Raw genomic sequence first — 23,591 nt, 5'->3', positions numbered from 1 at the left:
TCCTTTTCCTGAGAAACTCATTATTTCACTTTCCATTTTGAAGGAGAACATTGCTGAGTAGAGTAGTCTTGGTTGTAGGCCTTTGTTTTTCATTGCTTGAAATATTTTTTTGCTATTCTTTTCTGGCTAGTATTGTTTCTTTTCAGAAATCAGTTGATAGGATTATCAGAGCTCCCTTGCATTTTATTTTCTGTTTTTCTCTTGCTGCCTTTAGGATTCTCTCTATATCTTTGATTGTTTCCATTTTAATTATGATGTGCCTTGGAGTGGGCCTTTTTGGGTTCATCTTCATTGGGACATTCTGTGCTTCCTGAACTTGCATGACTTCCTCTCATCAAGTTAGGAAAATTTTCTGTTATTACTTTTTCAATCAGGTTTTCTGTTCCTTGCTCCCTTCTTCTCTTTCCTGTATCTCTATGATTCTAATGTTGTTTTGTCTCATGTTGTTCTGCAGTTCTCTTAAACCCTCTTCATTCTTTTTCAATTTTTTTTCATTTTGTTGCATTTCCTGGGAATTTTTTTCTACATTGACCTCTAACTCAGTGATTCAATCCTCTGTTTTCTTTAGCCTGCTTTTGATTGATTCTTCTGTGTTCTTTAGTTCATAAACTGTATTCTTCATTTATTCCTGGTTCTTATTGATAGTTTTTATGTCCTTTCTTATGCTGGTGTAGTTCTCCATAAGTTCCTTCTAGCTTTCCTGGAGTTCTTTGTAATTTCCCTGGAGTTCACTGTAGTTTTCTCTGAGTTTATTAAATTCATTGAGTTTCCTTATAACCATTCTTTTGAATTCCACGTCTAATAGTTGGCTTATGTCTGTTCCATCTATGTCTCTTTCTTGGGATTTCTCTTTTCCTTTCATAGGGAGGTTGTTTCTGTGTCTCCCCATGTTGTATGCTTCTTATTTATTTTTGTTTCTTGGATTTGTCTGCTTTGATTTCCTGCTTTTGTGGTATGAGATTCTATATAGGAGACCTGGCAGATTTAGTGGTGCAGTCTCTTTCATCTCCTGAGCTTGATGCTCTTGGGATGCCCTTTATGCCATTTGTTTAAGGTGTCTGGTTATATTTCAGTTACTCTTTGGTGGAAACTTCCCTCTGGCTAGTTGATTGAGAGTTATTCTGCGCACCTTGTCATGAGTTCTTTTGTGGAGATGTTGTTAAAACATAAACACACAATCCAGGCAAGAAACCCACACCCTTAAAAATATCCCCCACCTATAATTACACTATCATTAGCAAATGAGCCAGTATTAATATAAATGTAGAGAGGTTAAGACTATTACACTAGATGAAAAACTGATAAGAGTTTTTTTAAGTGATAAAGAGAATTTTTGAAAGAGAAGGTGATAGAATAATAGTAGTAGCAAGTAGGGCCAAGGCTATGCAAGACAGTAAATAGTATTTACATTGTATGTTGAAGAAGGGAGGGAAGAATTCAGAATGAAGTGAGAAAGTGGAAGTGTATAGTATTAGGTTTATATAACAGTTATATGCTATATATTTAGTGAGAGAGAGAACAAACAAAACATAAAAACAAACAAAAAAAATTAAAGAAGAGGAATAGGAGAGAGAGAAAGTAAACAACAGATTAAAGAAAGATTTTTTCTTCAGTACAACCTTTGGGTGCTGTCCTTCTTTTTCTGGATCCAACCCTGGTCAAAATTCCATGGGTTTCAAATCTTCTTTTCCTGCTGGCTGGCTGTGAGGGGATCTAGCTAGATTCTGGGGCTGCTATATTCTCAATCGTGGGCCTGCCGCCGCTCCCTGCTGCGAGCTGCACTGAGTTGGGTTTCTCCCCACTTGCCCTATGGCACCTTCCAACACTCTTCAGGCTTGTCTAGCAGTGCTGCTCTGCTGGCAAGCCAGTGCACAAGCCCCTAGTCCCTGCCCAGCCTTGGGTCCTGTCCCTGCTCCTTCTCCAAAAAAGTCTCTGTGTTGCCTCCAAGCTGCAGCACCAGCCAGCGTTCCTGGTTGGCAGTGCCTTATTGCGTGCCTGTGCGTACCACTTGCCTGCCTGGGGTCCCTACCGAGTTTGCATTTCTGCCACAGCTTTTCTGTACAGGACACTCTCCACAGCTCAATTCTGCTTTTTTGTTTAGTGGAGCCATGATGTGTGAGCCCAGGGCACAGAGTTGCCAGCGCAGGGTTGCCAACTCAGGGAGTCCCACCTAGACTCAGTTCATACAGTTTTTCACAGTCTGGGCTGTTCACTGTCTTTCTACGTGCCCAGCTGTTTCAACAAAACCTTCTCGATGACTCCCTCTGAGACTTTGCTGGTCCTAGTGCCTATGGAAGTGGGTAGTTTCTAAGCAAATCCTGGCTAATGGGCTGGTCTGCAGCTGCCCCTTTCGGGTGTGATGCAGCAGAGGTGCAGGGTATGGGGGCCCAGCGACTCCATTTTGAGAGCATGGGCCTAGCCTTCTGCCCTTTTTCATACCACTCCCACACTCCCTTCCCTGTTTGTGTTATCTGAAATCCACACTCATTCACTCCTCTCCGTGTTTGTACTCCAAGTTCTTCCGCAATGGGAGCAAGCAGACAACATTGCTACCTACTCCGCCGCCATATTCTGAATCTTCGATTATGTACTTTCTATTAAATTAACTTTCTCAAAATGGACAGGCCCCTAAAAAGAATCCTGCTAAGAAACCAATGACTAAAACTAAGAATGTCAGGCACAATGAGAACTAGCTACATTAATACCCCTCCTATACCTGGTATAGTTAAAAAAAAAAAAAAAGAAATCTCACAAGAAGTTATGCAAAACAAAACAGAACAAAAACTACTCCCTCCACTAAATTATCAAGAAAACCGCTCAGACTATAGATTTGTACTCACTATCTTTAACAATAAAAATTTTCTTTAACTATATATGGTACCTTTGGATAGCAGTAAAATGTACCATGTAGCCATAGCATTAAAATGTACAAGGTATTTCAAAACTAACAAATAATTTATAAAAAACAAATGTCTATGTATTCTTACCAAGTTTAAATTATTTAACATAAAATTTATATTTTATAAAACTTCATCAAACTATATGCTGAAGACTTAAAGTTTGTTTTTTTACTAACATCGGAAAGCAAAAAGCCACATAGTGTTAGAGAACCATTTTTTTTTCCTATTATAGCAACTAAAAGTGGCTAAAGCAACAAATGGACAAGAACACGAAGACAAACTAAAATGTATTTCTTTGTGAGCAAATATTCATATTACAGTAATACACATAGAAAATATTGCTTAAAAGAAAGCAAAATATTATATGATATCACCTAATACAGGAAACTAAAGAACAACACAAACAAACGAACTAAATAGGACAAAGAGTAGAATAGTAGTCAATAGGGGGGAGGGGGGAGGGAGAGAAGGGAGATAAGTAAGGGAAGGGTCTAGTCAAAGAATGTGTATAAATGACTCATGGACATGGACAACGGGGAGGGATATGATTGCGGGAGAAGGGGTGGGTTGGGTGGAGGGGAGCAATGGGGGAAAAATAGGACAACTGTAATTGAAAAACCAAAAAATAAAAGGAAAAAAAAAACAAACAACAAAAAAAAGAAAATATTGCTTAAAATTGAAAAAGCACAAATTATGCATTTTGAACAAATGCTAACTATACAGTCAGATAGAAGTGTACAAATGTTTCTCATGTGTTATAGTTGTGGCACTCAATAGCTTACAAAGCAATTAAATAATGCAAAAAAAAAAAAACCCACTTTTTTGTTGATCACTAAAGGAAAAGGTACCAGAGAAAATATAGTGAATAATCTTTGTAATAAAAATTATATTTTGTGGAAAAGAGGTATAAGTGTAATCACTAATGAAGCAGTTGCTTTGACTAGAATAACAAAATATCAAGATTAGGTACAAAGCTAGAACTTCTCATAATATTTATTCACTGAATTATTCATTGTAGCAAAGAAGCTGAAGCCAGGAATGTACAAAGTTCTACAGGATGATATCTATATCTATATGTATATAGTTAAGTGATAAAATATGATATTTAAAACCTGGTAGAATATTTATAATACTTTGTAATGAAACAGGAAAGGATCACTGACTTTTTTTAAAAATTCACTTATTTCATGGCAAAACACTTAAGAGAGTTATTCAACTTAAAGGCATTACTTTTTTCTTTTATATAAACATGGTATTCAAAATTTGTAGACATTTTCTAAGTTATTGATATTATTAGAAATTATGCTATCCAGCACATTTTAAAAAAAAATAATGCATTTAATCACTCTCTAAAGACTATAGTGACTTTAAACAATGTATAAAATGTTACTACTTTTCAAATAAAATCCATGCCATAGAAAGAAAATTTTGAAAATGAATACCCGAAGATATATCCCCATTGTGATATTAGTTACTAAAAATATAGAGATACTTCTCAACTGACAGTGGGGTTACATTTGATTAAACCCATCATGAGTTGAAAACATCCTAAGTAGAAAATGCATTTGATACTCCTAACCTACAGAACATCATAGCTTATCTTAGCCTACATTAAATGTGCTCAGAACACAATATCCAAAAAAATTCTGGCAACATAGTACACTGTGGAAGGTCCATTGTTGACCCTCATGATCACAAGCCTGACTGGGAGTTGCCTCTCACTACCAGTCACAGGATAATAAGAGCATATGGACTGTATATCACTAGCCTGGGAAAAGATCAAAATTCAAATTGTGGAGTATTGTTTCAATAAAGTGCGTATCACCTTTACACCATTGTAAAGTCAAAAAGTTGATAAGTTGAACCATCATGACTGTCAGTGCTACCTATATAATATTCTTTTTTTAAAAAAATATGTTTTGTTGATTATGCTGTTAGTTGTTCCAATTTATTTTCTCTCTGCTCCCCTCCTCCCAGAGACCTCCCTCCCTCCAGTTATTTCCCCCCTTTTAGTCCATGTCCATTGGTTATGCATATAGTTCTTCTCAACATCTTCCTGTCTACTCCATTCCCTCCTATTATGCTTCTTAATTCCTGCATCACATCCCTCCCTTTTCCCCCTTCCCTTTCTCTGCTGACCTCCACCAAATATGTTCCCCATACCTATAATTCTTTTCCCACTCTCATTGCCTATTTAGTTTGCCATTGTTTCGATTGCCTGGCTTCTGTTGTTGGTTGTTTTGATACATTTTTCATTTCATTGTTCATAGTTTTGATCCTTCTTCTTCTAAACAAGTCCCTTTAACATCTCATATAACAGTGGTTTGGATCTAATGAACTCCTTCAGTTTTATTTCGTCATGGAAGCATTTTCTCTGCTCTTCTATTCTGAATGACAGCTTCATTGGATAGAGTATTCGTGGCTGTAGGTTTTTGATTTTTACTACTTTGAATATTTATCACCAGTCCTTTCTTGCCTGCAGAGTCTCCTTTGAGAAATCATCTGATAATCTATTTGGGACCCCTTTGTACATAATTATTCTCTCTTGCTGCTTTTAAGATTCTCTCTTTATCTTTAATTTCTGACATTTTGATTATAATGTGTCTTGGTGTGGTTCTCCCTGGGTCCAGTTTATTTGGAAATCTGTGCTCCCTGGACCTGTAAGTCTATTTCCTTCCCCAAGTTAGGGAAGTTCTGCTTCATTATTTTTTCACAATTTTTCAATTTCTAGTTCTTCTTCACCTTCTGGCAACCCTATAATTCTAATGTTTGTTCTCTTATAGCTGTCTCAGAGGTTTCTGAGCCTCTCTCATTTTCCTCACTTCTCATTTCCTCTTTCTGCACTGGTTGACTATTTATTCCTTCCTATGTTCTGATTTGTTGATTTGATCTCTGGTTTTTGTTTCCTTGCCACTTGTCTCATATGTGTTCTCATTCATTTCAGCAGGACTAGCTTTCATTCCTTCCTCATCTCATTCAATATCTTTTGTTAATTCTGTAAGCTGCCTTATGACTATAGCTCTGAACTGAGCCTCAGAAAGATTTTCTATTTGTTCATTGGTTAATTCCCATATTTGCTTTTTGGTTAGCTGTGTGATTGGTATTTCAATTATTATTCCTGCCATCCTGATCATTTTTGTTTATCTTTCCTTCTTGGGAGGGGCTGTCACACCTCCTACACTATTGGGTGCAGAGACCTGAGCACTTGTCACTACCCAACGACTCTTGCCACCACACTGTGGCACTTTGTGTGGTGGTGGGGGGGTCCAAGACAGATTCCTGCCATTACTCTCTGCTAAGAAACTGGGAGCCTCTTCTTCTGTCCCCACGCCCTCTGGGCCTCCCAGTCTGAGGCGATGGGGGTCTGCCTTACCCAGCATTAGAACTGCAAGCTGACGGGTCTTGACTGCAGCTGGGTCTGTTCCCCTGGAGTTTCTTGCAGTCCTGCCACTGTTGCCAGTGCTGCCACTGACAGCACAGCTTGACATGTGCGCCCTGGCTTCGCCCTTCCTACCTGTCCAGATGAGCACCACTTGTTTATAACCTCATACGTTGGACTTCCATGTAGTTTTATTTTCTGGAACTTCTGGTTATTTCTGGTTTTGTGGTAGTTGTAGTCCTTCTTAGTTATGGAGGGAGACAGAATGTGTCAGTCTAAGCCTCCATCTTGGCCGGAAGTCTCCAAAATATTCTTGAATATAGAGTTAAAAAACAGAGACAGAGTTTTCTAACCACTCTAAAAACTCCAGTTTAATAGTATCAATAAATATTCATTCTCTTTGTTAAAATATAAATCAAACACCTTCCCTGTTAGTTTTCAAAAACAACTGATTGACATAATTACTAGCTGAATTTCAACAACAACAACAATAAACCCTTTGCAGCAAATAAATGACATTGAACTATTAGTATTAAAATCCAGTACAAACAATGATTTACTTCCTGTCTTTGGATTTACATATAATTTTGTGTAATATCTTTCTCAGTTATGTTGGCCATGAAATCCAAGTATTGAAATAAATCCACAAGAAAATTAAGACTTCAAAATCATTTTAAAATAAGTGTTGAAAGTGTTGAACTAAGTTTATTAGAATAATTCCAGTTGCAGTTTCAAATTGAACAAAAATGTTACAGTCTTAAGAATGTAGAGCTTTATTTCTCATGCATTCTCTCAGTTCAGAAGTCTAGGTTAGCAGGTGACCATCCTTCATCCTGTGATTTTAGGAGCCCAGGCTTCTCACATCACATGCCTCCACCAACTCCAATGGTTTTGCATAATCTGTATCCAACTAATAGAAACAGACAGAGAAGAGAAAAACATTCATTTTAAAAGAAATAAAATATTGATCTATATAAAAATATATGAAAGAGAACAAAATATAACTAAAATAACGTTTCTATGGTGTTCCACATCTTGACCTTCAGCAAATAGCCTGTGAGTTTAAAGTGACTTCTTATTTTTGTACTGATGGCTAAAGGAAGCTTCCCAGAAGCAAGCAGTTAATGCCACATGAAGCCATACTACCTATAATAACTCTAGATGCACATCTAGTGCTGATAAATAAAAAAAAATTTGTAATCACTAAAAATAATAGTAAATGAGTCATCCAATTTTTATTTCATTTTATTTAGTTTTTAGTTCATTAAAAATAAGTTTGCCTATACCCCTCCCTTTTTTTCCTTGTAGCTTTGGCTCAAAGACATGGATGTGAAGAAAGAGATAACTTTTATAGCTGCCAAAGTGATGACTGTGGGTGGGCAGCTATGGCCAGGTGCCTGGCCAACCAATTCTGTTCCCATTTCTTTCTTATGTTTTCTGCTTAATTGGCTATGCAAGCCAGTCTTGCAGAAGGCTCTCTAGGAGATTTCAAGAATATGTCATCATATTTCTATTTTGGAGATTAGGGGTTTCAATTTTATTATTCTGTTTACTATTTTGGACAAATTAACATTTTTATTAAACATATTTTAAAAACTAAGCTTTTCTACCATAAATGTCTACTATTTAATGATCATTTTTTAAATTTAATGCCCTCAAAAGAAGTGTTAAGAGTAAACGGAGGACACTTTGACCACACAATTTTGCAACACTTCAGATGTAACCATATGTGTACATATTAGTTGGTGCACTGTAGGCACAAAGGAGTCTTTGAGGCCCATGGAAAATTTGATTTCTGTATGTCCACTTGGGAGAATATTGATCAATAATACTATACAGAGCTGGCTGACTAACAAGCTTCAGACGCTGGTGAAATTGCATAAGAAAGAGCTTCCTGGCACTTCATTCTACATTGAGTTTATGTAACCCTTGTAAAAATATCTCTGACAGGCTGCTTAAGGAACATGAGCTATCTGTGTGTTGTCCTCTAGAAAACATGCTAAGTGATTATTACTGTCCTGCATGAAAAATGTTAATGATCATGTTTGGAAGGGTGAAGCCCCTTTTTCAGACTACATATATTGGAAGTGATAGTGATTACCTCCCTGATCATCCATAGTAAATGCTTCTCATCTGGGAAGAAGAGCAGACTTCTTAATGGTGAAATTTCCTCTTTTCATTCATAAAGTTCTATAGTAGTTAAATGAAATATAACTAACCAAACTGAAGGGGTATTTTATGCTTTAAACAGAAACATTAATTAGAATATTAATATTCCAATGACTGGGGAAGATTCAGGAAAATGATAGCATGTAAAGTCATAAAAGAACCCCTGATAGAGTAACTTGGTCCATAAATCCTCTCAATAAAGATTTTACTATTTGTGTAGAAGTTTTGGGGGAAGAAAACAAGATTGAATTGTCTTATTTCAAGGAAAAATAATCTTAACAAAATATTTTCCAGTACTAATTCTGGATCCAGCAAATAACATGTACCTGTTAATAAAGCTTCTTCCTTAGTATTTACATTAGTAATGACCTTGAGGTTGTTTCTCAGCAATTTTGTTTCGCTAAGTTCTTTTGTGACACATGTGCTTTGACAATGTCCATGCAGGGCTGCAGTTAGCATCCAGGGCAAAGACATCTTCACCACCTCTTTGAGCAACATAATTGTTCCTGTAAAATAAAACTCAAGTTTTGCAGCACAAAAGTACATTTTGGAAAACAAGAGGCTATTATATACCTCAGAAGGCAGTTATTGTGAATGCAAATTCTCATGTCCCAGCCTACTTAGTGTTTGATTTTTTTAACAAAGGCAATGTTAACAATTTACTTGAAACCATATTTTAATATGTTCAGAAGCATGATTTATTTTTTTAAGTCTTTAAAATATTTTGTTAACATTTTAAGTGAAGATTTAAAAAACTAGTAGGTTTTTAAAAAATTTATTTATTGATGGTTCCTAAATACTCAATATTTGGACTGATGTAATAAAACTGTAAAATGTGTGCTGTTTTACTGAAATGTCAGATCTTGAAAAACTACTAACTACGTAAAGTATCTGTGAAGGCACAATTAATTCTCTTTGAACAATTAAGTCAACAACTTAAAATAAAGTAGACAGTATATCCACAAGGCAATACACAATTCACAATGAGAAAAGAAGCAAAAACAAATAGGTCCTCTGATATAAAAATAAAACCCAAAATTCTTTAAAAAGTATATGTAGAAAAACTTGAGAGTTAAATAAAACTTCATATGAAAATACATGTTAATGTTAGAAAGAAAACATAAAGAAAAAATTGTAGTTAACATTTAAAAATTATTATAAAATTTACCCTCTCAACTCTTAGAATTACTTTGCTCCTGGTCTAATAAGACTGTTGTCAAGATTTTTTTTCTTTTAGACTGTGAACTCTTTCTTTGGGAACACCCACCTCACAGTTTCTACTTTTCAGGGGGAAAGAACTTAGAGATAATAATTGATATCAGAGTACAAGAAGTTTTCATAAATTATTTATGGATCTGCTAAAACTAGGAAGAAGGCACCTCACTTCATGTTGTTGTTAGGCTCTTAAAAATGATGACTTGCAGAAAAAGGACACACATAATAAAACCAATTTGACCTTAGGCTAATTGATATAAATTAGAGTTAAGATCCTACAGCATATATCTTGTCACAAAACATCACCAAACATTGAAATAAAGACCCAAAACATTTCTTATATTAAACCTTGAAATAAATGTGAGCTATACAAACATTTAAGAAGGATGAATAAAACAGGTAAGATGATTCTTTTCCAATCCATTTATTTCAGTTCAGTGTCAATGAGGATGAAGCCTGTCCTGGCAGCTCAGGGTTCCAGGTGGGACCTAAACAGGACAGGATACCCTTCCATAGAAGGGCACATCACACACACCCACACTCACACAGGGATGATATTGACAAGCCCATTCACCTCACGTGTGCATTTGTGAGATGTGGAGGAAACTAGAGCCCCTAGAGAAAACCCACACAGACATGGGGAGAACTTGAAAATGTCACAAAGACACTGGACCCAAAGAGGATCACTTTTTTTTATATCAACATTATAACAAAAGGACATTGAAGAAAATGATGTTAAGGACCTTCTGTATCTTAAGGATAATTTCTGGAAAATCATAGGTTAAAATATTGTTGATGAAAGTTGACACTGTTTCCATTGTTGAATTTTAAATAAATAGTTATTTCAATCAATTTAAAACAACTGAAATTATGATTAAAAAATAAAAACAAAAGCAAGCTCTGACTGACATAAGGATTATCGACAATCCCCTGAGTGTTCTTCCCCACCAAATTATTGGATATCTACTATCTTTATGTGCTCTGACACCAAATGAACATCTACAGTTTAATGCAGTGCAATCCTACCCAAATGATCACTTATGAATAATTATATTTGAGATATAATTTTATATGGTCATTTAGTACAACATTAGCATATAAAAGGAAACAACTGGGAGAGAAAACATAAAAATATATAACATTTTATTTCTAGTGCTTTAGTTCAGATTCTCTAAGAAGCAGATCCCAAGAATGGGTCAGAAGTACAAGAGCATTTTTAAGGGGGCAAGCTGGAAGAAAATCTTTCTACTACAATGCAGAAAGGAGGGAGAATAGAAAGAGCCAAACTTCAGCAGAGTTCTGAGAAAGATTTGATCAGGCCAATTAGAATCTTTAAGCTAGTTGCCACTTGACATTTTCCCAAACCTCAGCAAAGTAAGACTGCCTTACTACCCTACCATACCTTGTCATAACCAAGAACACTCAGCAAGATCCTTGCTGTGTCCCCTGGAAAAATTGTGCCTTCTCTGGAGACTAGAGCCTCCAGCACAGAGTTATGGAGATGGAAAGCACAAAATCCCCCAGTGGATTATTGAAAGAGATAACAATAGACATATTCTTTCTATGAGAGACAAATAGAGGTTTCTGAATTAATGCTCATTGCACTGTAAAGAATGTCTGTCCTTCAAATTGTTGCCTTTGAGCTGGCACTTAATAGTCTTTTCAACAGCTGTCCCAGTGCTCTGTGAGGCACGCTGCTTCCAGATGGTGTAGTATCATGATATGAACAGTAGTCCTTTGGTCACAGGCCCATGCTCAACTGTTTTTCTGGGAAGGGATTCCTTGGATGAATGGTATACTGTGAGTCCTCTGTGCTTCTGGATCAGACCTCACAGAAGTCTCAAATATGGTGTTAGCTGAGGATTAGCAGGCAGAAAACCTAAACCCATACCCTGAATTTGTCTGTCTCTGAGTAGGTTGAATTATTACCCTTTGAGAATGGAAAGGGTGTAATGTAAGTGCCTTGCCCAAGTAGCAAGTTGTTCTGTGACTATTATGTCTTATCAAGGGCTCAGCATTGGTCTCTTCTGACAACTGGATGTTTGAGGCAGCAGTGGCTAGGTCAGCAGTGGTATGTGGGAGGCTTTGCTGTTGGATCTATAACTAGCCTCCATCTCTGCCAACAGAGCCACCAGGTTTACGTGATTACACTAGTTGAGGACCATTAGGGGTCCCTTACCCCCTGTATGGTTACTGGTGGGAGATGGGGGGGCGGTGATGAATCCATAATAGGTAACATGGGTGACAGGGGATACCTGCTCAAGTGGCTTACTCATGTACTTTTGTCCTACTCAGGCTCAACCCCAGATGTATGAAATTGACCTTACAATGGAACCCTGCTGAGTATATGTGGCTTTAAGACATGCTGGCTCTCATAGAAATCTTCTAATATTCGTCATTTCCATACTATGGTCATTTGATGGTCAAGTGTTCCAGCTCTACCAGGATATAGATACACTCATTTCTCAAACACTATTATTCTCTGCTTCAGATCGCATGGCCTTGCCCAGATCCCCAGGGACCTACATGAGGATTCTCACACTTGAGCTGGCCATTAACTCTGTGCTACATTTTTTTTCCCAGCATCCAAAATCTTTTTAATAACAAGGTAGGATCTGGGGTTAGTTTTTGTAGCCACGGCTGGCCCGCCGGCCTCATGTGCGCTTGAACTTCCTGCCCTTGGATCGGACGTAGGGCTTGGTGTGGCTGTGAGGGGTTCCGGGGGCCTTGCTGAAATGCCTGTACACCTCTCGGCCCTTGCAAGGACCAGAAAGCAAGACGGTGCCACAGCCCTTGGGGGAGTCCAGGGCCAGCTGGTCAAAGGTGAGGATCTTGCCCCCAGCCTTGAGGATGAGGCTGCGGACGTGGCTGCTCACATGAAGTGCACATACCTTCAGTTTGGGCACCTCCTGGATTCACACGTCATCGGTTATAGTCCCAACAACCACAGCAGTCTTGCCCTCAGGGCCAGGAAGCTTCATCTTCCGGATCATCCGGGAAAGGGACAGAGGCGGCCGGTTGGTGCAACTCATGAACAACCTCTTCAGCACCACTTGGTTGAAGGTGGAGTTGGTTTGTCTGGCCAGGAACCTGTATAGCTTGACCAACAGCCTTAGGTAGATGTCCTGGTTCTTGGGCTCCTTGCACTGAACCTTTAGGTCTTTGTTGTGGCAGATGTCGACTCCCATGATGGCGCCTTCTGCTCCACCACTCTGTGCTGCATTTTATCCTACCACTGACATGGACCAATTCATAGGCTGCTTTGACAGCAGCCTGCACTTACTGCAGAGCCCTTTCCAACTCTTAGTGCCAGTCAAAGCTAGTAGCATTCTGTGTCACCTGTTTATGGGCTGGAAGAGGATTCTCATGTATGGAGTGTGCTATCCAGAACCCTCAGAGACCAACCAGACATTGGGCTTCTTTCTCGGTGGTGGGAGGTGCAGGATGCAGCAGTTTGTCTTTTAATTAAGATGAGATATTACACCACAGCACAAGCTCTGGATGCTGAAAGCCTTACTGGATTAGCAGGTTCCTGAATCTTTATTTGGTTTATCTCCTACCTTTTAGAGTACACAGTCTTATCAAGGTCTCTATCATATTAAAGGATATTATGACAGAGAGCAGAAAAGTTAGTAAAACCCAAAGGCAATCTGTGAATGAATATTTTTGCTCAATCAATGTGAAGGACATGGAAGAACAATTTCTGATCCTCTTTTCTAGTTGGAATGGAAAAACAAATGTATCTGCCAAAGCAGTGGCAGACACCATATACCTGAGGCTTTGTTAATCTGATCCAGTAAGCACCCCAGGTCCAGTATAGCTACTGTGATCATGACTGCTGGCTGGTTGAACTTGTGGTAGTAAACATTCATCCTCTTAGACCTATCAGATTTCTGTGGGGACCAGACTGACAAATTAGTTTCTGGAGGCTCCCATAACAAATTACCACAATCTCAGTGACTTAAAACAACACAAATGTATTCTCTTGTGTATCTGGATGCCAGTGCCAAAATTGAGGTGGTAGCAGGCTTTACACCCTCTAAAGAGGTTGGTGGAGAATTCATTTTGTTCTTGTCTCTTCTAGATTTTGGTGGTTGTTGGATTCCTTGTAAAATGTGTGGCTACATCTCTCTGTTATCTTCACATTTCTTTCTCTTCTCTGGGCTTCTGCCACTTCTGTTTCTCATAAGGACATTTGCCATAGGGTTTAGGACCCACCTGGATAAACCAAGATGATTTCATCTCAAGATCTTTAACTTAATTATATCTACAAAGATCTTTTTCCAAACAAGTTTACATTTATATGGTCCAGGGATTTGGATATACACTTTTGGGGGGACAGGGAGTGGGTGAAACATTCAACCCATTATACCACCACTCCTGCATGCTTGAGGTCCTAAAAGAAGGCATTGATCTCTGTCATTCCCTCTAGGGTGCAATATTAACTTTTCTTTTCTCTCTTGGTTAGGAGTTTAGATGGGCAGTTTTGGAATTCTACTTGGCCTTTCTCTGAGACCAAGGAACCAATGTGACGATACTCCAACTTCCAACTGCTAACTACATTGATTTTCATCATATGTTTGAGATCTGGGGTAAAAAACAATTGGAACTCTATGGGCTGGACTTTTATTAAAGATTGCTATCAGGACTTTATTTTCTAACTTTCCTCTGAAGTCCCCACTTTAAAAAGGATAATGACACATTGGGTCTCTAGTTATAACATCAATTAATACCCTTAGTCAAGTAGTATTCAAAATATTTGGGTATTTACATTTTCTCAATATATAGCACCCAAGTAAATGACCATAAGCCTTTTTGGGACAGACTGGGAGAATCATTAAAATATATACTTTTGTGGTCTTGTTGGGTCCTTCTTTCTAGGAGACTGGACACTTCTTTAGTAAATGATCCAAAATCTGAAAATCTGTTCAGGTCTTAGAACTGAAGAGGGGTTTTTAACTTTTTCCTGCGGACAACTGCACTCAGCTTTCTTGCTTTTGTTTTGGTATAGATGACAAGTAGCATCCTTGTCAGTTCTCCTATTTTACTTCCAGGGTTGTAATTCTCTACGAAGCAGATCTATAACTCCTTTAACCCCAATGGATCCCCCTCTGACTATACTATTCATAGTAATTGTGGTCTCCTGGCTTCTGGTGGTCAAGTACTACCACTAGGACTTTACAACTTTGGAGAATGTAATGATATAATGAACCTATTCTGGGTCTGCCTTTCTTACCATCAGCCCTGGTGCAGAGGAGCCACCACTGAGCTCCTTAGTGATGCCGGTGCCCCTTTCACTAGCACATTCCTTATGGTTTTGGTGAATGATGTATCCTTTGGACCCTCTTTTGGAACATAATACCCTGGTGGATCTCTGGCTGTACATAAAATATCCATTCCAGCTCACCCACTTCTGTAGTGTTTTTCATTTCTTTCTGTACCATTTTAAAAGGCACTTCAGGCACTTCTCTTTGCTTGGCATTGGCTGTCATCTTCTCCAGGCTTCTAGGACCACTGAAGCAGTGAGTTTCCCATTCCCTTGGTCCTTGCTAAGTGTTAAGTTTCATTTCCAGAAATGTTTTTTCACCTCAATAAATTCTTGTTTATTTAATTCCAGCCTTCTTCACTGAATAGTCTCAATAATCCAATCCTCGGCATATACTCTGGGTCCTCCTGTTATATATGTATATATATATATATGTATATATATATATATATATGACTTAATGTATTTGGACTCTGAGATGAATGTTTTCCAGGGTTCCAGGTAAAGAAGCAAAATATTCATTTTACAATCTGATCAATTTTAGGTATAATAGAAAGATTTCTATTTCCAAAGGAACATATCCCTTAGGACTAGCACTGACAGAAAAAATAAACTCTGTATTCATATTTAGGTTCTATAAAGAAGTAAAACCTATTGTTTGGGGGCAGGATTCATTACTCACTCAATGTTCTATTTGACATGTATCTATGATCGAAGAAATGCACTCACCTCAGATCATGAATGCAATGGTGTAACCCTTGATAACAAACATCTCAATGGAAGACACAATGAAAACAAAATTGCTTAAAAATGACCCTGTATATACTCTACTATTAGAGAGTATGAACCACTAAAAAGCACAAAGCATGAGCATGTGTTGTTCACTTAGAAGTGCACAGGCAACTTAGGGCCACATGAGACACTCTTAGGGAATTGATTGTCTCAAGCTCAAAATACAATTGTCCTGGAAAGGAAATAAGGATCTCCAGCATCCTGTCCCTGCATAATCCTATTCAGCATGATGTTTAGATCATCATCTGTAGGGTTGAATATGATTGGAGATGCGGAGGCAATTCCAGCAGGCAGGATGATTAAACGATCGAAGGGCTGTAGCACGCTGTGGCCATCAGCAAAGAGCAAGAAGCCTTACCATCCTTTTATTAGGATTAAAAAAAAATAGACTCCAGGAGAAACAAGATGGCGGAGGAGTAAGTGGAAGCTACACTAACTTCCTCTAGAACTAGTCTGGATTTACAACGCAATTTTGGAGAAATCATCTGGAATAACCAACCGAACCAGCTGGAGAGAAGTCTTATAACCACGGAGAGACAAAAAAGGCTGCTACATCACAACGTGACCGGTAGGGAGTGCGGAGACGCGGAAGGGCTGGCTGGGCTCACACGGGTGGCAGCTGAAGGGACTGAGAAACAGCTCAGCAGCCGGGGATTCCCCCTGAGAAGGGCAGGGTCTAAACCCCCAGCTGAACTTCCCAGCCTACAGCAACAGAGTGGAAAGTAAAATAGTATCCAGCTGAGAAAAGCGAAAAGCCACAGGGTTTCTTGCTAGCCGGAGAGAAACAGCTGGAGAAAAAGAGCTCTTAAGCGGATCACATACAAAAATATTTTGGCCCACACTTACCCTGGGCTCAAGCGGAGGAAAGGCAGAGAGGACTGGAGATGCTTGGGGAGAGTTTGGTGTGGTGGCTTTGAGGGGACAGCTGGGGGAGCAGACGGCCGGGTCCCAGTGCTGACTCATCCCCACACTGCAGGCAGACCATTCCTGGCCAAGTGGCGTCAGCCTGAGGAGAAGCAAAGGCCCTGCCTACAGGAATTAAACTGCCACACCCACGGTCCTTAAGCCTGACGGCTAATCACAGATTGAATAGATTATCAACTAAAGGAGACAGACAAAGGCAGTAGATCCCTGGAAGTCTCCAACAGGCTGCCTAGGCCCAGACTGGTACAGGATCTGACGCCACCAGGGGCAGATCCAGGAAGTGCAGATCATTCTAAGAAGCACCAACAAACAATAGGAGTCACAAAAATGGGGAGACAGAGAAACAACCCCCCATCGAAAGGAAAGGCAGAGTCCCCAGAAAGAGCGGTAAATGAAATAGAGGGGAGCCAACTATCAGATATGGAATTGAAAGCATGTATTATGGAGAAGCTCAATGAGCTCAGCAGAAACTACAAAGAACTCCAGAAAAACTACAGTGAACTCCAGAAGAACTATAAGGAACTTACTGAGAATTATACCAGCATCAAAAAGGACATGGAAGCTATCAATAAGAGCCAGGAGGAAATGAAGAATATGATCTCTGAATTGAAGAACACAGTAGAAGGAATTAAAAACAGGCTAGAGGAAGCAGAAAATCAGATCAGCGAGCTGGAGGACAATGTAGACAAAAACTCACAGACAGTGCAACAAAATGAAAAAAGGCTGAACAAGACTGAAGAGGCTCTAAGACAGCTGCAGGACAACATGAAACGTAATAATATCCGTATCATAGGAATTCCAGAAGGAGAAGAAGAAGAGCAAGGAATAGAAAACCTCTTTGAAAAACTAATGACAGAAAACTTCCCTAACATGAAGAGAGAAAGAATCATGCAAGTCCAGGAAGCACAGAGGGTCCCAATGAAGATGAACCCCAACAGGCCCACTTCAAGACACATCATAATTAAAATGCCAACATTCAAAGACAAAGAGAGAATCCTAAAAGCAGCAAGAGAGAAACAACTAATAACGTACAAGGGAGCTCCAATAAGGCTATCATCAGACTTCTCAGCAGAAACACTACAAGCCAGAAGGGAATGGCAAAATATATTCCAAGGAATGAAAAACAAAGGCCTACAACCAAGAATACTCTACCCAGCAAGGCTCTCATTCAAAATGGAAGGTGAAATAAGGAGTTTCCAAGACAAAAGAAGATTAAAAGAATACATCTCCACCAAACCAGTATTGCAAGAGATGCTAAAGGGTCTGCTTTAAGAAGATGAAGAAACAGAGAGAGACAGAGAGGAACACGAGTACAAAGGGGGAAAATGACAATGAATAAGTACTGAAAGAAAGAAGGAACTTCTACCATTTGCAACAACATGATTGAAACTAGAGAGAATTATGCTTAGCAAAATAAGCCAGGCAACAAAAGAAAATTACCTTATGCTATCACCTGTTAAAGGAAACTAATGAACAACACAAACAAATGAGCAAAATTGAACCAGAGGTATGTAAACGAGGAATAAACTAACAGTAACAAAGGGGGAGGTGGGAGGGAGAGAAGTGGTAAGAAGGGGAAGGGTCTAGTCAAAGAACATGTATAAATGATCCATGGACATGGACAGCTGGGTGGGGACTGAATGTCGGAGAAGGGAGGGACAGGGTGCAGAGAAGCAAGAGGGGGGAAAAAATGAAACAACTGTAATGGAAAAACAAACAAACAGAAAAACTTTTAGTGGGGGGAAAAATAAAAATATAAAGAATAGAAATGCAAGTTCAGTGAATATTAGAAGGACAAGGATTTTCCTTCACACTGTATATATTTTCTCCCTATCTGATCCCTCCAGAATTTGGCATTCTAAAGAAGTAAGTAATGACCTAAGTTTCTTTGCATAAAACTAATAAGATCAGTTGTTAATAACGATTTTTTGACTAAGACTTTGACTGGAATATCATGCCTAAAGGAGACATGCTTGGGCTTTGGTTGTTACCAAAAAGCCCTGAGGAACTGGGAATGACTTTTGAAGGTAATAAAAGCCCACAAGATAAAAGGCCTGGTACCTTGGTTTGTTGTGCAGTCCACAGCAATCTTTCCAGGGAAGGAACGAAGGTTGTTTTCCTGAAAGATGGCTAGAAGGGACCTTAAGGCACAATGGAAAACCAGGAGGACCTGGAAAAGACAGGTGTTTACAGGCAAGGCTGAATGCCAGGTATGTGGCTCAGCTTCTGTGCCCTCAAGGGCAGACTGAAGGTCACCCTAAATGTTCCCTGTGTAAATTCCAGCAAAGAAGAACTAAAGATCATAAGTGATCATTTGCTGCTCTTGTTGTGTTTATGCAAATGAACAGGATAAATTAAAAATGGACTTAATGCAGTTCCTTTAATGACAAGGAGGGTAATCTTAGGGAGAAAAATCAAGATTCAAGGAAGATCACAAAGCCCAGTGGTAGACTATAAAGTAGTGCAGCTAACTGTCTTTAAAGTTTCTTTTCATTTAAAATTTGTTTTCACTTGAAAGTTAAACTATGTCTGTGGCATTATCAAAGATGTTTAATTTACAGGCAAGAAGAATGTCAAATGCCTTGCAACTGGATGTCTTTCCCATAAGACAGTCCTACAGATCTATAAACTTGTGTGTGGGTTATGTTACATAAATTAACATGTGTCTTCTGTTTTCAAAGGGCATAAGCCTACGATCTCATTACCTGAGTGATTGTCTGTACGTATAGGCCTCACTTAATCCTGTCAGCATTGCTGCCTCCTGAAACTCAATGGTTTGGCTGAACTAGTGGCTGGGTTGGTGAAGAACGGGGTGGTCTGTGGGCTTCACTTTAAAACTGGTTTCTGTTTTCTATCCTAATGGCTTGGACAGAAAGAGCCCAGAGGCCTGAGAGGGGGGAAACCTAAAATATTTCCCTCAGCCCAAACTAAGTATAATGGGCAAAAGGGTTTTGGACAGGTGAGATGTACCTGGCATACCTTCCTCTAAAGAAACCCTTCTTTTCCCTAATGTGGGACATTGAAAAATTAATACCTGTCTTTTGTCATCTAGTGGTTATGGATTGAATGATGTCCTTTAACCCTGTTGCCCCCAGAATACAACAAGGATGCCAGCCTGTTAAACCAAGCATGCCATTGTCCAGAGACAGCCAACCAACCTGAAGTCTGCACGATCCTTCCCCTTGTGGGAAGGCCACCCTCCCCTCCACACCCCCACTCTTATTAGGGATTTCTTGACCCAAGGGTAGGTAGGACGACGACCATGTCCAGCTTGAAGCAACTAGAGGAGCTCGAGACCTTCGTCCATTGTCCTTTATAAGATTGTAAAGGGTCTTAAGTCTGAGAGGGAGGGATTGTTATTTTTTATTGTTAAAATATTTAACTAATTAATTAATTATTTTTTAAAAAAAGAAGAAGAATATATGAAAGGGTGAGCCATGAGCATGGACTTGGGGAGGGGATTGTCGGGGAAGGGGGCTGCTGGGCGGAGGGGAGCAAAGGGGAAAAAATTGGAACTATTGTAACAATATAATCAATAAAATATACTTAAAAAAATAGAATCAGTAGGGTATATGTGTACATTCCTTACGTGATTGTGGAGCAGCATAGCTTCTGTGGATAGGTTAGACATTTAGCAATTACGCCTACAATACTAAACTACTTTTTATCTATAAACTACAAAGTAAGGTAATAAGTGACAAAGGTCTGTTCCACCTCAGACGTTGTAACTATGGGAAAGGAGATACTGTCCCTTAGGACTCCTTTGTTCTCAGGAGCTTGTGACCTGGCCACCAGGAACCGCATGCAGCTGCTGGCATCTGGCAAGACTCATGTGCAAGTCTTTGCAGGCTTAGTCATAGGCCACCTGGGAGGTGGGGCTCGCATGCAAGCCCCCCTGTGGATGCCATGTGTCTTCAAGACAATATAAAGTCTCATCATTGGCCCAACCAAGGTACTCCCCACACATACCATTGGATCTGAATATGTTTACCAGAGATGGATTCTCAATGCTACAATGCCAAGGTAGACATGAGTTTCCATGTATTCCATGTTGGACAGTAGGCTGACTTAGACTATATACAGACACTTTGAGGCAGTTAGTGGTCCTATCTCAAATCCTCATCTTATTTAATATTTTGTTGGATCACTTCTAATACATCTTCTGTTAGTTTGTGTCTTCCAGAAAATATGTTCTCAGACCATGCAGCAAGCATGGCACCTATGGAAGTAGAGAGGGAAAAAGGGGGATTAAGTAGGAAGCATCTTGCGTTGCTGCATAGTTCTCAGAAACTTTCAGTCAGGCTGATAGAAAGCCCTTGAGCCCCAGCATTGACCCTTGGAAGAGATCCTACTGAACAAGGGATGGCAGCAGCAGGGCCAGCAGAAAAATATGCAGCTCTCTGCAGATACAAGTTGCACATTTTCATGGCTGTCATGTCAATTATTAAAATAAAGATTGATGAAAAGCATGACTTCGTAATGAAACAAAACTTGATTTGAATCCTTGTTCTCTAACCTTAGACAAGATCTGAAACTTTCCTAAGTCTCAATTTTTTCAGCAATAGAAATAGAAATGATAGTACAATATCTGTCATGATGTCATAGTGAGTATAAAACATGATGGTTATGTAAAGCCCTTAGTATGGCATCTGGTAAGTAAATGTTTGTTCCTCTAAGTATAAGGATACCAGAGACTTTTCATTGTCTGACCAAATGGCTATTTCCTACCTTCACTCTAGAAAGTGCAAAATTTAGTGAGTCATTAAAAAAAAAAAACAATTAAGCCCTTTTTTCATAATATATATGAGGAATATATATAGACTCACTTAATATTGGTTAAAATAGTATGTAAATTATCACTGATAAGAATTACCACAGGAATACAGTATTGGTTAATATCAGCTTAGTATCTATAATTTAATAATAAAAATAAGTTTAATTATAATAACTTTTATGACAAGTAAGAAATGGAATGAACTATATCCTTTGGACTTTCCTAACAACTACCTCTTTCAGAAATTACAATCCACCTTTCCTAACTCTCATAATAATGTAAATTAAAATAATTAGTTAATTCTGGTTTAAGGGTTAATTTCAGAAATTGTGGAGTTTAATACTTATTACTATGTATTTAAGGTAAATATACATTTACTTTTTAAATTTTATCTTTGGCCTACTTTCTTAGACTACTATAAATGAGAATTCAAATATTTACTTTTAAATGTTTTATCTAAGTTAGATTAACTATTTTAAGACTATTCAGATTTAAGAATCTTATGTTATCAATAATTATACTATAGAAATGAATTTCTGAATACTGAGAAAAATTAAGAATAATGAAATAAAACAGTATTTGTTTAATGAGAAATTAAAATGAATGGGATTGGATTTAAACTAGAATCTCATGAACATTAATAGATCTATTAAAATGGGTGTGAAAATATTTATTTTCAAAATTATATCTCATTCCTATATGGGAATTTAGTTTCAGAAGAATTTAAGAATGACTAAGTCATACAGATTGGTTTTTTTTTTTCATGAATACTAAGTTTAATTCAATTGTTATACCCAATTCTGCTTTGTGAGAATAACAAAATATTCTTATCAAAATTACATTATGATGTAAGTACAGGTTTGTTGTTGTTTTTGATACACCTGTAGAAGAAAGTTGGCACCAAATGCACATAAAGTTTTAAAGCCTCATAAAAATACAGATTAGTGACATTGGGAGGTCCAGTCCAGATGGCAGCAAAGGCAGGCACAGCTCGCCTCCTCACACAACCACATCAAAATTACAGCTAAAATATAGAACAACAATCAACCAGAACATTCAGCAATCGAGTTGAGTGGAAGACTGACAACTACGGAATTAGAGAAACCACAAGCAGATAGGAGGGCACAGACGTGGAACAGGTTAGTCTCTCACACACATGTGGTAAATAAAAAATTGGGAGGGCTATCTTAGGAGTGAGGAGTCCCAGAGCCACACCAGACCCCTCAGCCCAGGATTCCAGTGCCAGGAAGATAAGTCCCCATAACTTGGCTACAAAATCCATCAGGGATTGAGTCAGTGGAAGAAACTGCTGGAGCACCAAGAAGTTTCTCTTTAAGAACCCATACAGTGACTCACCTACTCAGGCTCAGTCCCTCTGAGCTCCAGCACCAGGGTAGCAATGGAAAGGCACCAGTCATATGCAGGAAGAAACTGAAACATCTGGCTCAAGGCAAGCAGAAGCCATTGTCCTTTTTCTAAACCTTGCCCCCACAGAGCTGACAAGCTGGTGCCATATCTCAGACTCCATCAACTTGGCTAACACTGTTTGACCTGCCTTGGAGATCCCCAGAGACTCTATCAAACACAACTTGCCCACTCAAGCTGCTCTTCCATGTGAATGGCTGGTCTTGGCTCATGCTTCACAACTTCCTAAATTCTCTCAAACAAGCAAAAGGTGGCCTCAGTAAGCTTCTGGACTGGCACTACAAGCAGACAGCTCAGATTCACAGTTTGCCTTCACCTGGGAATCTCTAAGCCCAGTACAAGTAGCAGCCATCTCTGATTGCTTTATAGCTCAGGTGGGGTGACCCAAAACACAGTTCAGGGCTGACCTAGAACTACACCATCCAGGAAACTCCAGGGCCAGCACACTTAATTGTCAACTACAGACAATATCAGAGCACCACCACCCTGCCCCTACACATCTGATCCTCCTTGGATGGCAGAGGTAGGTGGTAAGTGGTCATAGCCAGTCCTTGCAGATGACTGGTGTGGGTAAATCCCTCCCGCTGATCTGCCAACAGCAACCAAGGCTCAACAACAAGAGGAGAGAGTACTCAGCCCACACGAAGGGCACACTGTGCGTAGCCAGCTTGGGTGAAAGAGGAGGCTATGCCACTGAACTCTACAAGACACCTACTACATTAGAACATACTACCAAGACACAGAATC

At 39.0% G+C, this 23,591-nt stretch overlaps 1 pseudogene; it reads right to left on the bottom strand.

Annotated features, from left to right (window-relative positions):
- Positions 1–12,284: 12,284 nt before the first annotated feature.
- LOC150004420 (large ribosomal subunit protein eL18 pseudogene) lies at positions 12,285–12,868 on the bottom strand (annotated as a pseudogene).
- Positions 12,869–23,591: the final 10,723 nt, after the last annotated feature.

The sequence above is a fragment of the Furipterus horrens genome, unplaced genomic scaffold (assembly GCF_987537825.1).
Source record: "Furipterus horrens unplaced genomic scaffold, mFurHor1.1.pri manual_scaffold_7, whole genome shotgun sequence".
NCBI lineage: Eukaryota > Metazoa > Chordata > Mammalia > Chiroptera > Furipteridae > Furipterus > Furipterus horrens.
The sequence above is the reverse complement of the archived record's forward strand: the minus strand, read 5'-3'. Positions and strand labels throughout refer to the sequence as shown.